This window comes from Onychostoma macrolepis, chromosome 18 (genome assembly GCF_012432095.1).
Source record: "Onychostoma macrolepis isolate SWU-2019 chromosome 18, ASM1243209v1, whole genome shotgun sequence".
NCBI lineage: Eukaryota > Metazoa > Chordata > Actinopteri > Cypriniformes > Cyprinidae > Onychostoma > Onychostoma macrolepis.
Window position 1 is genome coordinate 13,450,609 of NC_081172.1, and position 16,026 is coordinate 13,466,634.

Here is a 16,026-nt window from a genome sequence, read left to right on the forward strand (position 1 = left end):
CTATCTAGGTCTTCACACATCTCCTCACACACTTATAGCTGTTCAGCCTTTCACGCACTGAGGGCCAATGTGAATTCACAAACTGAACACACTCTGAATATTCAATGACGTATAAAGAAATCTAAATTACTCAGCTTATTTTATTTGCACTCTGCCAATTTAACATTTACACAACTTCAGGGGTCAAAGGAGCTATTTAATGGTTCTAATTAGAACTGGAGAGTAATTCTAGAAAGGAATAATTGTAGAATTATAAAAAGAACAATGTGATTTATAAACATCAGTTACTTTACATTACTTCAGTGCAACGGGTAGTAACTTTCCACATGGAATGAAGCATATTATTTGCAGAGCATTTGTTTTCATCCTAACCTACATGTTTCTTTTAAAGGACTTGGGCAGTGGGAGCATAAGACAGTCAACATTATCATTTAGCAATAATTTAAACACGATTGCATTGTCCTCTGACATCTTTGCAATCCATTCTTGTCTTTGAGTCATTGAGTAAAAAATACTGTAGGGCAAAAGCAAAGGCTAGAATCCAGATGCTGGCACCTGTGCCATCTTTCCAGTCTGTACAGTATCATCCTGTATTGACTCTTGACTTGTGATAGCGGTGCACACTCATAGAGGTGACTGTCAGGACACCAACATACAGAGTTAAAAAAACAACAGGAACTTATAAGACCAAAGGCCGAATTCCCATTCAAACAGTACTCCATACAGCACAAAAGAAGCCAAGCAAAGGGCTAAAGCATCAGACACTGCAATGTTTAGCATTAGTTTTAAGGTGAAGCGCAGATTTCTGTTCCACTCACGAGCAATGCTGATGATTATCACAATGTTGCTTGGCAAACCAACCAAACAACACAAACCCAGAACTACAGCAGGAGCGATCTTCTCTGAACCCACAGCAGTGCTGTTAGATGTTGAATTAAAGCCTACACAGTAAAAAAACGCAGTGTCAACTACTAAAGATCATATATGGTCCCAATCTATCTAGTGTTAAAAGTACACCTGTAACGGGAACAACGAGACGTGAGGATCCATTTGCAAGGCTTTATTTAGACAGAGACGTGGTCATAAACACAGGCAGGGTCGAACAACGGCAAACAGGTATGTCATGGGCAAGACACAGTAATCCTAGGGCAAGCGTGGGTCTTTGATCAGCAAACGATATCCAGAGGGCTTGAGAAGAGGTGTAGTCCGATAACAAGAGCAATAGCCCAAACTAGGCATAAATAGGGATGGCTGACGCGAAGCTGATGTTTCGACACCGTGTCGAGATCCCGAAGCGCAGATGTTTCGAAACACTGCTCCGAAGCGTGATTCGAAACACCCATGTCACGTGACTAAGGCGATTCGAAGCATCAGGGCATGTCACAAGTGTTTCGAGACTTGGCATACCTACCGAATCTGCGTTTGATTGACAGGGTCGGGAACAAATCACACAATCGCACATCTTTCTCAACCTAACTCCCACAAAGTATAAAAGTGTAGTTAACGCATCTTCACTTCGTGGGTTTTTGAGAGAGGAGAAAGATTTTGCGATATAGTGATATTTATAGTGTAATCTTGTTAATTATATTTAGGCTAGATGAAAAGTTATTATTAAGATATTGATAGATATAGGCTATAGACATTGACAGGTAATTAGGATAAATATACTGATACATTCATATAGGCATACATATACATTAATATAAGTTAGATAGTGACAAGCACAGCAAGTTAGAGATAGGATATCATAGGCTAATTGATACATAGATTATTTCATACTGATAGATTACATAATAATGGAAGCTCCATGCAAGAGATGCCACGCATCTGTGGTGTGGGAGCATTTCCATTTGGAAACACAAAATAAAGTGAGATGTATGTATTGTGATCAGCTAGCCTACTGTAATAATACAACATCCACGATAGGCCATTTGAGGAGCACTCATCCTGGCCTTTTGGGGGTGCAGAGGATGGTAACATTGTCCCTGTACCTAGGCCTGCTTTTGACACTGCTGGGCCATCTAAGCAAGGCATACATTGTATGAAATCTAATTCAGATCACAAAGTGTTGAGACACTGTTTAGAAAATCCATATTTTAAAATAAAAATCTTTATATGTAAAAAAAAAAGAAAAAAAAAAGAAGTCAGACATTGTGGCTTGATGTCTTTTATTAATGTTTATTTTTCATGACCAAAATAACATTTATTCATAAAGAGTTCACTCAGATGTCAGACCAATGTTTCAACACATTAGAATAGCAGAACAATAAAAACACAAATTCTAAATGCTTATTATAATTTTATGAATTACTGCTTCACCCGGGATTCGAAACCAGGGTGACAGCATTCCAGTCATGAACACAAACCACTCCCCCGAATCACTTGGCGAACCAACGAACACAACATAGGTTATAATTCGTGTATTCGCCTAACTGATTCTCTGTCGAAACTGTTTCAGAGCAATACTTGAAAATGACCACTAGGTGTCACCGTAGAGACGGGTGTCGAATTGCTTCGAAGCCTCGACACATTTGCTTCCACTGTTTCAGTGTTTCACGAAGCCTCGCATTGCCCACCACTAGGCATAAACAGAGTCCGAAACGGCGAGGGAAATCCAAGAAACACGGGCAGATATCAGGAAACAAGGCAAGACTTAGAAAACACAAAAGGACTCCGTAATAGCTACCACTAGGAGAGCAATAAACGCTAGACAATACTGGAACTAAACACAGAATGGCTCAGTAAAATAGCTATCACTTGGAGAGTGCTAAATGCAGAACACTGGGCGATCTGTGAAAGGAAGTCCATGGTTGTAATGGGAATCAGCTGTGTGATCAGTGCAATCAGCTGTGTGCGAGTCATTAGTGCAATGGATGATGGGAATTGAAGTCCTGGGTGACCTGCAACAGTTAGTGTAGTGCAAGAGCCAATGTGGTGAGCGAGTGACCTCTGGTGGTGAGTGAATGGACGTCCATGGACCGGATTCGTGACAACACCATTCAGTGTTGAATTTTTAGTGTTAATAAAGCACCTTACAATATAGAAAAATTACACTCCAAGAGTAAATTGTTACACTTGTTCAAATTTTACACTATAGGGTATTTAACACCCCTGGTGTTGTTTTAATCCTTTAAGTGTTATTAATAAAGTATTCTTTTCAGTGCAAAAATAAAAATGCTATTGTATGGTGTTAATGTACAATATTAGACAAAATCAAGAGTCTTCAGACAGATGTACAAATTCCAAATTTATTTAACAAATGGGCAAAGTGGCAACTTTAAAGCATATACCAGATGTGTAGAGGTTAATTAGTCAGTCACATTCATTAAGTGTTGCACAGAAACATAAAATAGCTAATAAAACACATAAAATCATCAAATTTACCTAGACATTAACAAATATGATTGCAGCAAGATACTTGTCGACAGCTGTGTAGCATCCATGAATGCTGTTCCTCGTTGTCCCATCAGTGAGCAGGTATGGCTGTGTTGGTCTCTTCTACGCAATCAAGCTGTTCTTCTTGTTAGTGCCTGCAGATCAAAGACAAAAATACCAATTAAGGTCAGCTCTCCAATTGATTTTATTTTACTTTCACATACAACACATCTGGCAATATTCTGAGGCAGACAATAGGTAGTGACAGAAATCTACCTTTTTGAAGATGTTTTTCAGCTTGATAGGAGGACATTTGTCCAGGTCCCTTGCAGCCTTGTGGTGATGGTGGAATCAAACGAAGTAGGAGACAAATTGATGCAATATTGCTGTCTCATTCTAAATAACAGATATGACAACTTCAGCAAAAAAATGCATGAACACAGAATAAAGATAATGAATGAATATAGATAATCCTATTTTGAAATATAGTCTAACCTTAAACATCGGTTTCATCCTCCTTTACAGCTGATTTCGAGGTTAATCGTGTCCTTGAAGGTCTTGGGAAAAGCCAGGAACTTGGCTTCTTGGGAAAAACAAAAAAAACCCAAAAACAATATCTCTCTCAGGAACCATTCTGCTAAGTTGATTGTGTAGTTAGTTAAAAAATTTAAATTCCATCGTTTACTCAACCAAGACTTTCATTATCTTTGAAACACAACTGAAAATATTTTAATAGAATATAAGATTTCTGTCCCTTGATTGATGGTCCACACAACTACCACTTTGATACTTCATAAACTTCATGAAGAGAACTAAGCCATACATATTGTTACGTCCTGTATTGTTCTAGGAGGGGTGTTTTCTCCTTTGTCTTTCTCTCGTTTCCCTCTTACCTCACAGGACTTGTGATTGGACCATGCTTCCGTCAGTCATCAATTCTACGTCACTCTTTAAGGACCAATCAGACGTCAGTGGGCGCATATAAAGACCCGGATGTGACGCGAGTTCGGGAGGAGCGTTTGCTTTTCAATTGTTTGCTCTCCTACGATTACTTTTGTGTTTGCTCCCTGTTTTGTTGTTATTTTCTGAATTTGAGTTAAATCGGGTGTGTTACATGAGGGAGACAGTGCTGGGATTAGGGCTGCAACTAACGATTATTTTAATAATCGATTAATCTGTCGATTATTTTTTCGATTAATCGATGAATCGGATTAAAAAAAAAAAAAGCATTCATTTCCAACCCTTTATTCAAAAACAGAACTAAAATCTTTAGAAAGTGCACAAACATGTTGCTCCTTGAACATCCCTGAGCTGTTATAATAATAATAAAATAAAATAAAAATGGACTAACACAAAAAACATACACATGTATGCTTTACATCTGCCAAATATATAGACTTTTTTTGGGGAAAGTGCAAAAAATTTAATAATTTAACAACACTGCGTCGTTAGCGTTGGTATTGTATCAGACACCTGCACTTAACATTATATGAAAATCAAGCTCAAATGGAGTTAATAATGTTTTTGACCAGAGAATGACGGAGATGGAGTGTTTTGTCTGTCGTTAGAACGGCTGTTATGCAGTGCATAAGTGCATTAAGTGCATTATGCTTTCATCAACTTTTACAGGTTATATAACTTTGATTGTAGCTATATGGGCGCTTAGTTTTTTCTTGTTGTTTAATACACTTGGCCAAAATCTCAAATTAAGCGCTTATGCACATAATGCACAGGATATTTAAAACGTATATAGACAGCAAATAACTAATTCTTCTCCACTCTTCAAACACACAAAACATTATCCTTTACTGACATAGTGTTTGAGTAAAGAAAACGCTGTACTATTCAAACACCAATTATTTATTCACCCTTGCATTGCGAAAAGCAGAGATCTCATCTTCTCCAGGCTGTGCGCGCGTCAATCTGAACGGAGGCGGGTGAAGTTACGAGGTCTCGCTGAGAGCTCGATGATCCAATGGCTACGAAGTTTTACTGACAAGTTATTTTAATGCTTATCATTGGTTTACTATTTTTAAAACTCTCTGATTTAAAATAATAAAACGAATTATAAGCGACTCAAGTTTGGATAATTTTTCACAGCACCTGACTGGGCTAGGTATGGCCATACTCTGCCATACGAACGCCGCCCCTGCTCCCACACCTTGATGAGTTGGGTCGCACGGATTTCTCTGCCTCCGCCATGTATCTTTCCTCTACCTCCGCTGGTTTTTTTTTTTTTTTTTACTTTTGTTTTTATTTATGAGGCGCCAAACTCTGTTAGCATCCGTGCGCGAGAGAGACCGAGTGTGTTCACTCCGCTCCGCTCAACTAAAGTTTTTTTTTTTTTTAATAATCAAACGTCTCCTCGCGCGACACAACGAATCGATTATGAAATTCGTTGCCAACGCTTTTAGTAATCGATTTTTATCGATTTAATCGATTCGTTGTTGCAGCCCTAGCTGGGATGCTCCAGGACAGTTTTGAAAACCATTTCAGAGACATGTTCTTAATGTAACTCAGATATAACATATTACATGCATGCACAGTTTTAAGGCAGCTTTAACTGCCTTTTTGGTAACTTCATGCCTTAACTGACCATGATATTGCATGCATGCACGTAGTTTATTTCACGCTTTGATAAGAACTGATACGGGCTATAGCACGCGCCAGTTTCTGCGCTTGTTTGACACCACTAATGTATATATGGGTCACGCCAATTTAAAAAGAAAAAAAATAAGGTTGCTCTGAAAAAAAGTTTGAAAACCACTGGTGTAGGCTGTCGATGGAAGGACAGAAATATCTCAGGTTTCATTTAAAATATCTTCATTTGTGTTTTGAAAATGAATGTAAGTCTTGCAGGTTTGGAATGACAGAGAGTGAGAAATGACGACAAGTTCTCATTTTTGGGCTTTTGGGTTTTGATATCTTAAATTAATAATTAGTAAATTCCAGGTGTGAACATAAGCAGATATTGTGTGGCAGCCCAGTTAAATTTACATTTTTCATATTCGTTTGTGTGTTTTACATTTTTACTGTACACAGAATAACATAAATGACACAGACTCACAATTCTGGCTTCATCTTCAGCATTCTGCATTCAGCATTCTGCTCACTCCATCACTCACACTCAGTGCCATCAGACTCCCAGTTTGCAATCTTGACATGATCATGCTTCTGCTACTTGATCTCTGCTGACTGTTTCAATGCTATGTTCTATATGTGTTTTAATGTGGCCTTTGCATGATTATTTTGTGTGTCAATTTTTTCTAGTTTATTGCTTGATCTGCTTTTATGTCTTTGCAAGTTGTGTTTGCTTGTCTGTTTCAATTTTGTACCACTTTGTTTGTTTGTCTAAGCTTTTGCTTAAGTTTTGTTTTAATTGTAATGTATTTATTGATGTATGCCAATTAACAACTGGCTGGGGACTACAGCTGGAAATTAGCCGTAGAGGCTAAAGCTGCTCTTTTCATTAAAAGAGGTTGTCCACATTACTATAAACCAATAAAGTAAAGTAAAGTAAAGTAAAGTAATCTTATGAGAGGAGCTTCCTTCACTTGACACTGCAGAAGTCTGGGCCAATTCTATTGAAAAAGAATTATAAAAATAAAAAACACTTATTTCAGTAATTTAATTTACATTAGGACTGTAAATATGGTAAAATAATTGTGATTACCCCTAATTTTGAGTATGCCGAGAGCTGTCTATAATACAGGTGTCAAATCATAAACTTATTTTTATTTACATTCTTCATTCTAGGGTCAATTAAACGACTGCTAAAGTTAATAAGACACAAAACCTTGTACAATATTCACATGGAGCCATTCCTGAAACAATTTAAGTATTTATTTAATCTGATTATTAAATACATTTATATAATTTTAATGAGTAAGGAGTAATAAGGCATCTTAAATGAACATAGTGTACTACATTAGAATAAATTAACACGTTTAAAATTGATCTTACTATTAATTTATTATTTATAATGTGAAAAGAAAATACAGATAGATTCAGACATATCTTTCTAAATTAAAACTTAACTTTGTATATCTGGAAATATTTAGGGCATTATTTACCCAAAATAGCATGCCATATGAATGATAAAGACTGGTTTCAAGCTAAAGTACCTGCATGCTCTGCCCATGGGCTCTGAAGGAAATTGAAAGACTGACGGATTTACAGTTTAACGTACTCTTAACTCACTTTCACGATGCTTGCATAAACGTAACGTTAATTGTCATAAGAAAAACTTGATGGTAGCGCGTTTGTTTCTTGACGCAGATATGACAGACATGATATTCAGCGCCGAGAACAAGCATCGTACAGATTATGCAATTCACACTTGAGCCTAGGGCGAACTAAGATTTTAAACGCGCTCTAATTTCACAGTTTTGCATTAGATAACGTCAATTAACGTTAAATGACTGGTCAATGTTCCGCGTTACACAGCTCCGTCAGCGACACGACACTTCACACGGTGTTATGCGTCACAAAAACGAAATTGTTAGCGCGTAAATCTTTAACAGTCCCACTATTACCGTTTCAAAGCACTGAATGCTTTCAAAAGCAAACATCTCTCATCTGAGTAAAAAAACCGCCCAAATGTGGCTGCTTCAGACCTCATCTTCAGTGCCAGACTCGTAGTAAAACCAGGCCTCGGCGAGAATGAAGGCGAGAGGATCTGTCAACGAACCAAAATGAAAGAAGCTAAAAGTATATATATATATATAAAACATACATTTTAAACACATTTCAAAAATTATTTCACACGTAAAATCACCTTATTTCAGAAAATCAAAACGGCCTGAGAAACTTTCACTCTTCTGTAGGCTAACCTTGCATCTCTACAACTCACGAACTTAACACTGTAAACCTGACAAAAACACACGCAGTTAGTAATTTCTAAATGTGTTCACCCCCAATCATATTTTGAGTAAAATTATCAACAAAAAGTATTCATGCCGTGTAATTTTATAAAGAGAAAAGCAATCCAATTTACCGTCTCGGTTCGTCGCTTTGCGAGGCAGCAGTCCTTGAAGGGCGGAGTCAGATGAATTCGGCGGGTTTTTTTACACTTTCAGTGTAAAAGTGAAATTACATAAATATTACACCGTGTGACAACACTGAACACCAGTACTGTTTAACACTGTAGATTGTTAATTCAACTCTTTTGGAATTAATAACTTTTAACCCTCTAAGCGCCAAAGTCGCAAAATTGCGACAAGACGTCATACTTCATTAAACAGATTGTAGTTCCTAATATGGTGTAGTATCTCATTTGTATTCCCTACCACTAGATGGCAGACATGTAGTACTTCGATTCTAGACCAAAATTGTTCGAGGAAATAGCAGAGCAAGTGAGCTGTCGTGTCATTGATGCGGAAGCAGTTCAGTTCTTAGCGTCTGAGTAAATTGTGAGATTTGTGAGAGAAAATCGCCAAATGGCTAATAAAAAGTTGTACCGTGAGGACGTGTTGCAAATGTTATTCGCCTATTCTGACTCTGAAGGGGAATATTTGCCTTTGGAAATGACGATCGGCCATCTAATGATCGCGCATCTCCTGGTACATCTTCACATGCGCAATGGCGCCGCCGTAAATGGCGAGAGTGTTCACAAAGCACCATCAAGTGATAATTTCGAGCCTTGCCCAACGGGGATGAGGGTGGCAGGGGTGGACGTGGTCTTAGTGTCCATAGGAGAGGCATCGCGTTGCTGATGGTCGGCCAGATTGCGTCTTTTTTTCTGATCGCGCGCGCTCAAAGGGCCGCCGGCAGACAGTACAGGTGCAGTCAGTGAGGGGCAGGTCTGTGCGCTGTGCCATGCAATGAGAGGTACATACTCTCAAGAACTATAAACTGTCACCTAGATACCTGATTGGGCAGATAGCTGGTCAACTGATAAAAAAAATAGGTACATGTATTTTACTATGGCACAGTAATATAGTAATAATTTACTACTTTCTCCTGTTTTACTGTTGATTTCCTCTTTTCATGATCATTTGGAATGAGGATAAAAAGACAAAAAAAAAAAAAACATGCAAATAAGTTCAAACATCCATTCAATATCTATTATTTCCTGAATATTACTGATGAACTGATCAAAAAGTAGGCTACTGTTCACATGCGTTTTACACATAGTATAGTAATATAGTAATAATTTAGTACTTTCTCCTGTTTTATTGTTGGTTTCCTCTTTTCCTGATCATGTGGAATGAGGATTAAAAAGACAAAAAAATCCTAAAAAAAACATGCAAATAAGTTCAAATATCAATTCAATATCTACTATTTCCTGAATATTATGAAATTCAAGAGGACCGCCCCCTGATGACATCATAATATGCAAATTAGATGAGTATATTTACACCCCACATAAACTTTAGGTCATGCCCAACATTTTTCTAATTTACAGTAGATCTCTATCTTTAAACCCTTTCAAGCTACAAGCTTTTGAAATCTTGATGTCAAAATCCACCATTTTTTCCAAAAAACCCTGGCGCCTAAAGGGTTAACACTGCAAATATTACACTGCTGATTTTACTGTGTAGGCTACAGTTGCTCTCCATCATGATCAAAAATATTCTGAATCTCTATATTAGAGACAAAATAGGCCTATATGAGTTACTGAAAACCCATTCCACAAAACAACATATAGGCCTACTAAATGGCATGCTTACCTTTAGATGGAAACACAAAACAAAGACCACATATCATTGCCACAAGCACTGGTTTTAGCAGCACTTTCATTAATAAGTAATTAGCAATATGACAGTATATCATTATATGATAAAAGGTCAGTAGTTAGTGTACAAACACATATGAAAATTTAATGAAAACTTTAAAATTTACATTCAGTAATGATCTGTTTAGGATTATAATGTAAAATTATGTTGTATTGAATTATTCAACCGTGACTATTTACCTGCAAATAGATTTAAAAAAGAACTTAAGAAAATAAATAGTTATTTAGCAAGAGAAAAAGATAAGGACTTGTAGAAAACACACAAAAAGACAGAATAGTGACAGAACAAATAATGACAAAGGAATTGTTTACCCAAAAATTTGCAAGCCATCCAAAATGTTTGAGTTTTTGAGTTTGAATAAGTTTGTTTCTTCGTTAGAAAAGATTTGGAGAAAATTAGTATTACATCACTTGCTCACAAATGGATCCTCGGAAGTGAACCTTATCCAGTTGAAAAAAAAGAAAGAAAAAAGCATTTAAGCCAAACGGTGACCTGATATATGTTGTACTGTTAATCTGTTCTCAAAGCTGTGTTCAAGGATTTGAATGATATTGACATATATGTTACTGTAAATTGCATGGCTGGAAATATATGTTTAATATATTTTCATTAAAAAAAAAATCCAGTCCATCTTGCTATTAATCATGTTTTAAGTTATACAGGTTAATCTAAAACATACATTTAATACATTTTCATACATTGTTCAAATGATGCAATGCAAACTGATCTTCATTCCAATCGCATGTCTGGAACTCATCTGAAACTGAACAAAGTGGTCAAAACACATGCACAACGTTTCCTTTCCTGTTTCTGGTTTAGCATTTAGTGTCAGGTTAATTAAGCAAGGTCCCATTGCGCTTATAGTTCCATTACAAGACCATAAGACCTACAAAACATCTGCCTGCCAGTATTATAGTGGGACAACATTTATAAGACACTACAGCAGCAATTAAATTGATTACAGGGGTTGTTTTTTTATAAATGATTGAAAATGATGTTCATCTTTCTAAAGACTGAAAAGCAATTTTCATACCAGAAATGCAAAATGCAGTTACAGTAACATGGAAAACATGCACAAATTATTTAAATAAATGTAAACAAGACATATTAATCCTCAGTGTGTTAATGATTTATTCATTCACACACACAGATGATCCTTTGGTGGATCTCAGATTTTAGAATTGCATTAATGCAGCTTTTTACAACAGAGAAGTAATTTTTACACAAACTGAAACGAGCAGTTTAAAAACCTAAACATAATTATTTGAATTTGTAACTGGGAAATAAACAAATGTGGGTTCTACTTAGTACACTTTATGACATTTCTTGAAAAGAAAACATAAAGAAAAGGATTCAGACAGCAGTTCAGCAAAGCCAGAGTCTTGCTTGCATCACCATATACTCGGCGGAAGGACTTCAGTTGGGAATGAACATCTGGATGAGATGTTTTAGTCAGAGTAGTGACTATATCAATCACATTGATAATGTGCACAGGAGTCCAAAACAGAAAGAAAGCCACAATGATGCTGATCACAAGCCTCTTCTTGTAAGTCCTAACGTTTGTCTTCTGGTTTCTGGGTTCCTGGTCCTTTGGAGCTCTATTTAGACTGGAGCTCTTGGCTTTTTGACTCAACCCTTTGTGCAGCCAGAGATAGCATGTCAACATTGTCGAAAATGGGATGACAAACCCCACCAGGATCTCAAAAAGCAAAACAGTCACTTTTACAGACTTTGACTCCGTAATCCTCTGACATCTTAGCAATCCATTCTTGTCTTTGAGTCCGTGAGTAAAAATTACTGGTAAGGCAAAGCCAAAGGCAAGAATCCAGATGCCAATCATCTGAAGGTGCCTGTGCCGTCTTTCCAGTCTCTGCAGTATCATCCTGTTAGTGACTTTTGACTTGATGACATTGTGATAGCGGTGCACACTCATGGAGGTGACCGTCAGAACAGCAACATACAGACTCCAGTGACTAAAAAAAAATAGGAATCTACAAGAACAAAGGCCGAATATCCATCCAAACCCTATTCCGTACATAAAAAAGAGAGCCAAGCAAAGGGTCAAAGCATCAGAGACCGCAAGGTTTAGCATTAGTTTAAGCTGAAGCTCAGATTTTGTTCCACTCACGAGCAATGCTGATGATTACCACAATGTTGCTTGGCAAACCAACCAAACAGCACAAACCCAGAACTACAGCAGGAGCGATCTTCTCTGAACCCACAGCAGTGCTGTTAGATGTTGAATTGAAGCCTGATCTTTGCTCCATCATCAAATTTTGTTGTCTGGAAAATGCTGAATCTTCTTTCATTGGAAACAAAATAAATGAGCTATATATGAGTGTTTGAAAAACAGGGGCATTGTTGACACCTCCCACATCTAAACCAAAACCACAGCTTTGTTCTCACTTCAGACTTCCCAAAAACAAGGTTGCATAAGGCCTAAAAAAACCCCTTAAAGGTCCTTTCTGTCTAGCTATTTAATGTGTTTACTTCACAATTAAACATAATGGAACAATTACTTAAAACGTACTAAAATACAGAGAACAAATGATGAACTCAAACTTCACCGTTCTTTATGTTAACATCTTTATGTTTTTGCAATGTTTCATTCATTCTTACACCAGAGCCATTGAGAAACAGAGTTGCGACATGCTTTGATCTCGCCGCCACATGGTGACGTGGTTCATGAAGCTCTCAATAGTTCCAAACAACTCTGCACTGTCAATCTATCTGTTTGAATGGGTTTAGTGGTTTTACTATATTTGCAGCGATTATTAGTAATTTTCCATAATTCATGGAAAAGTGGCCATGGTAAGGTGAAGATTTCTGCCAATATTTCACCTGGCAGAAAAACAAATAGGCCTACTATTAAAATGAATGTCATGATTTCCACTATGATCACTAGATGGCAGCAGAAGATCATTTATTGTCTCATTTACCATTTCCACTTTGTGATATGGTTCTTTTCATATGTTTTGCTAATGGATTTATATTTAGACATAAAAATCACAATTATAGCATTTAAAAATCTCCTTTTTGTCAAAATTCAGCACTGTTTTGTATTGAAGTATGAAGTAGAAAGAGTTTTCAACTCATCGGATCTACTTGAATCACAGATGGCCTATTTTGAATTCAAAACGGCAATTTTCAGTGATGGGTGGCTAGTTTGTATTGTTTACAATCTTATCAGTTTCTCTAAAATGTAAATCAAATGCACACTCACAAACATGTGGGTTTTTTTGGGTTTCTTTTTTTGAGCAATTGAGATACTCATAAATGAACTTAGGCAATGGATGTTTTCATAGGGGTGGCCAGTCTGTGGTGGCACAGAAATCTTCATTATTTCAATATAGAAATGTAGCCTATTTGACTAGTGCCTAAAACACAACTTGAATACAATTAATTTGTATGTAATTGTAATTGAGAATTTGTGAAGTTGTGAATTAGATCAGGTAATTGAGTGAATATGACCATTTTTGTATTATTTTTGTATTGCCTCCTCCAGGTATTTATTTTAATAAAATGGCTCACTATAGATTTATTGTTCAGTCAGCTTGGTTCTGGGTCTCAACACCCCAAAAGCTTGTCCTCCATCATTGCACAGGCCTATTCATGGATGAGACATGCAGACAGTTCAAAGTTTAGTCAACCTTCACCGAATTTTATATAATCAATGAACTGTCATTGTTTAACACTATTAGTTGTCAAAATGAATTCATTGCAACAGTTTTGTCAAACCTAAATCGAGCTCTGTACAACGGAAAATAAAATAAAAGTTCCCCATCTGCAGTAATGTGAAAAAGGTCACATAAATGCCAGAATTTAACATGTTTATTTTATGCATTTAAATATCATTTCATTCTCGTACTTTACAAATTACAAAGTAGCTACAACTGAACTGCGCTCACATTTAGCCTACCTGTGCATTAAATGACAAAAAAAAAAAAAAAAAAAAATTACTAGGCTATCATCTTGCGTCCTATTGTGATCTCGAATTGCAGAATATTTCAGTACATGCATTTGAGAGACTTTCTGTATATGTTATTTATGATGAAGTGAGAGCGTGCGCCTCATATTCGCGTACGGTTTTTAGAGCTTGCGCCTTGAGCACAGTAAAACCTCTGACAGAACAGGAAAGCTTCTTTTACTGACATAACACATAACCAGGGGCGCGGGAAGTGGGGGTGCTGAGGGTGCTGCAGCTCCCTCTGTTTTTTTCGGTGGGCAACTGTTTAATTGTTGGGAATATAAAAAAAAAAAATCGGAGTGTCTATTTAAGTGCAAATAGCCATGTTGTTGGCAGAGGCTATTTACAGTAAGTTCACCCACAAACGTATGCTTTGGATAGTCAAATTAGCAAAAGACTGTCGTCAATCGTCAGATTCAGTGGCGCAGATGGTAAAACGCGTACTACCATTTTTTTTTGACACGATCGACCGGGGTTCGATTCTGCCCTTTGGCGAACTTTTTTTCTCCCTTTTTAAATTTCAAATCACATCAGAAAAGCATTTATTTTTTAATAAAAATGAAGGAAATAATCAAAAATTTGAACAAAGCATCGGGTAGGATTAAGGTAGGTGTAGGGAGAGCTTTTGTCCCAATAAGGTGGCATCCATTTAATAATTTGAAATAAAATGAAAAAATTACACTCAATAAGTTGCATACTATTTTATAATGTATTACAATGCAGAGGTGCAGATAATTGCCACTATTTGCAATAAGTAATGTTTTTCTGTAATAATGCTAATTGCACTGTGTAAATAGCATATTACTAAAGAATACCGCTATTTTCACTTGGTGTAATTAGCCTCTATCGCGACACGCAACAACAAACACATTTTTGAACTCATTAAAGATGCAAAAAAAAAAAAAAAAACGTTGAACAAAAATGTTTCATTACATTATTTTTAACAACTAAGCTTTTGATTATTTATGACATTTAAATAAAACTTTCACATAATGATTTCGGCAAAATGGCGCCCCCCTATGTGCGGCGCCCCTATGCACTGCATATACTGCATACCCCGTTTTTGCGCCACTGCCCAGGACCCATTGGACCAGCGTAGTGTCTGACAAGAGGTCCAAGGATTTCATCCCGATATCTAATGGCAGTCAGGGTGCCATTGTCTAGCCTGTAGAGGTCTGTGTCCCTCCATGGATATGCCTCCCCAGACCATCACTGACCCACCACCAAACCGGTCATGCTGAATGATGTTACACAGGGGTGTCATGCACTCATGATTTTTGAGGGGGTTATTCTACAATTAACTGAATTACAAATTATACTACAACTGGAAAATACTGTAAATTGATAAACTGTTCGGTGTGATGACATTTAATGTCTCCGACAGCGCCTGTAGTCCCATTTAACAACTTGTTAGCAACCGTCTTTTTTAAGAAACATAACAGTTAAAAAAAAATCACGAGTGGGGTGTAAGTGGTGTGTTTTATGTCATAGAATAAAACATGAAAGTATCTTGAGCCTGTGTGAAGCATGGACCTTATTTAAGGGATTTAATCAAAATCCCATTCAAAAATCCATTGACTCTGGGACGATGGAACAGGAAGTGCTAAAATGCGAACTCGCTTCCGGGTTTTTGCCTACAAAGTGACATAGTTCCATCACTCTATATCCCAGAAGTTTAATTGACTTGATGCTATACTCTGATTAAAAAGTGTTCCTTTAATTGTTTTGAGCAGTGTTGTTTGCTTCCACATTAAGAAATAAGGTGGATAAAGTATTAAAGGGGTCATATAATGCCATTTTTGTACAAGTTAATGTGATTCTTTAGGGTCTAAATGAAAAGTTTTTTAATATACTTTAATTAAAAATTCTCGTTAGTATTGTAAGAAAACACTAATTTTACCTGCTCAAAAACAGCTCTCTGTTCAGCACGCCATTTCAGTGCATGGC

At 36.8% G+C, this 16,026-nt stretch overlaps 1 long non-coding RNA gene and 1 pseudogene across 3 annotated transcripts; both read right to left on the bottom strand.

Annotated features, from left to right (window-relative positions):
- Nucleotides 1-1,642: 1,642 nt before the first annotated feature.
- Nucleotides 1,643-9,575, bottom strand: LOC131524937 (uncharacterized). 3 transcript variants are annotated; one of them, XR_009267120.1, is made up of 6 exons: nucleotides 8,372-9,575; nucleotides 8,153-8,245; nucleotides 7,911-8,053; nucleotides 3,871-3,955; nucleotides 3,652-3,771; nucleotides 1,643-3,530 (listed from the first exon to the last, which is right to left on the bottom strand). It is a non-coding gene; the product is annotated as an uncharacterized LOC131524937 (long non-coding RNA). The 3 variants fall into 3 exon arrangements; XR_009267118.1 differs by having other exon boundaries at nucleotides 1,645-3,530; nucleotides 3,871-3,958; nucleotides 6,443-8,053; XR_009267119.1 differs by having other exon boundaries at nucleotides 1,646-3,530; nucleotides 6,443-8,053.
- A 1,467-nt stretch (nucleotides 9,576-11,042) lies between these two features.
- On the bottom strand, nucleotides 11,043-12,423 carry LOC131524936 (leukotriene B4 receptor 1-like; annotated as a pseudogene).
- Nucleotides 12,424-16,026: the final 3,603 nt, after the last annotated feature.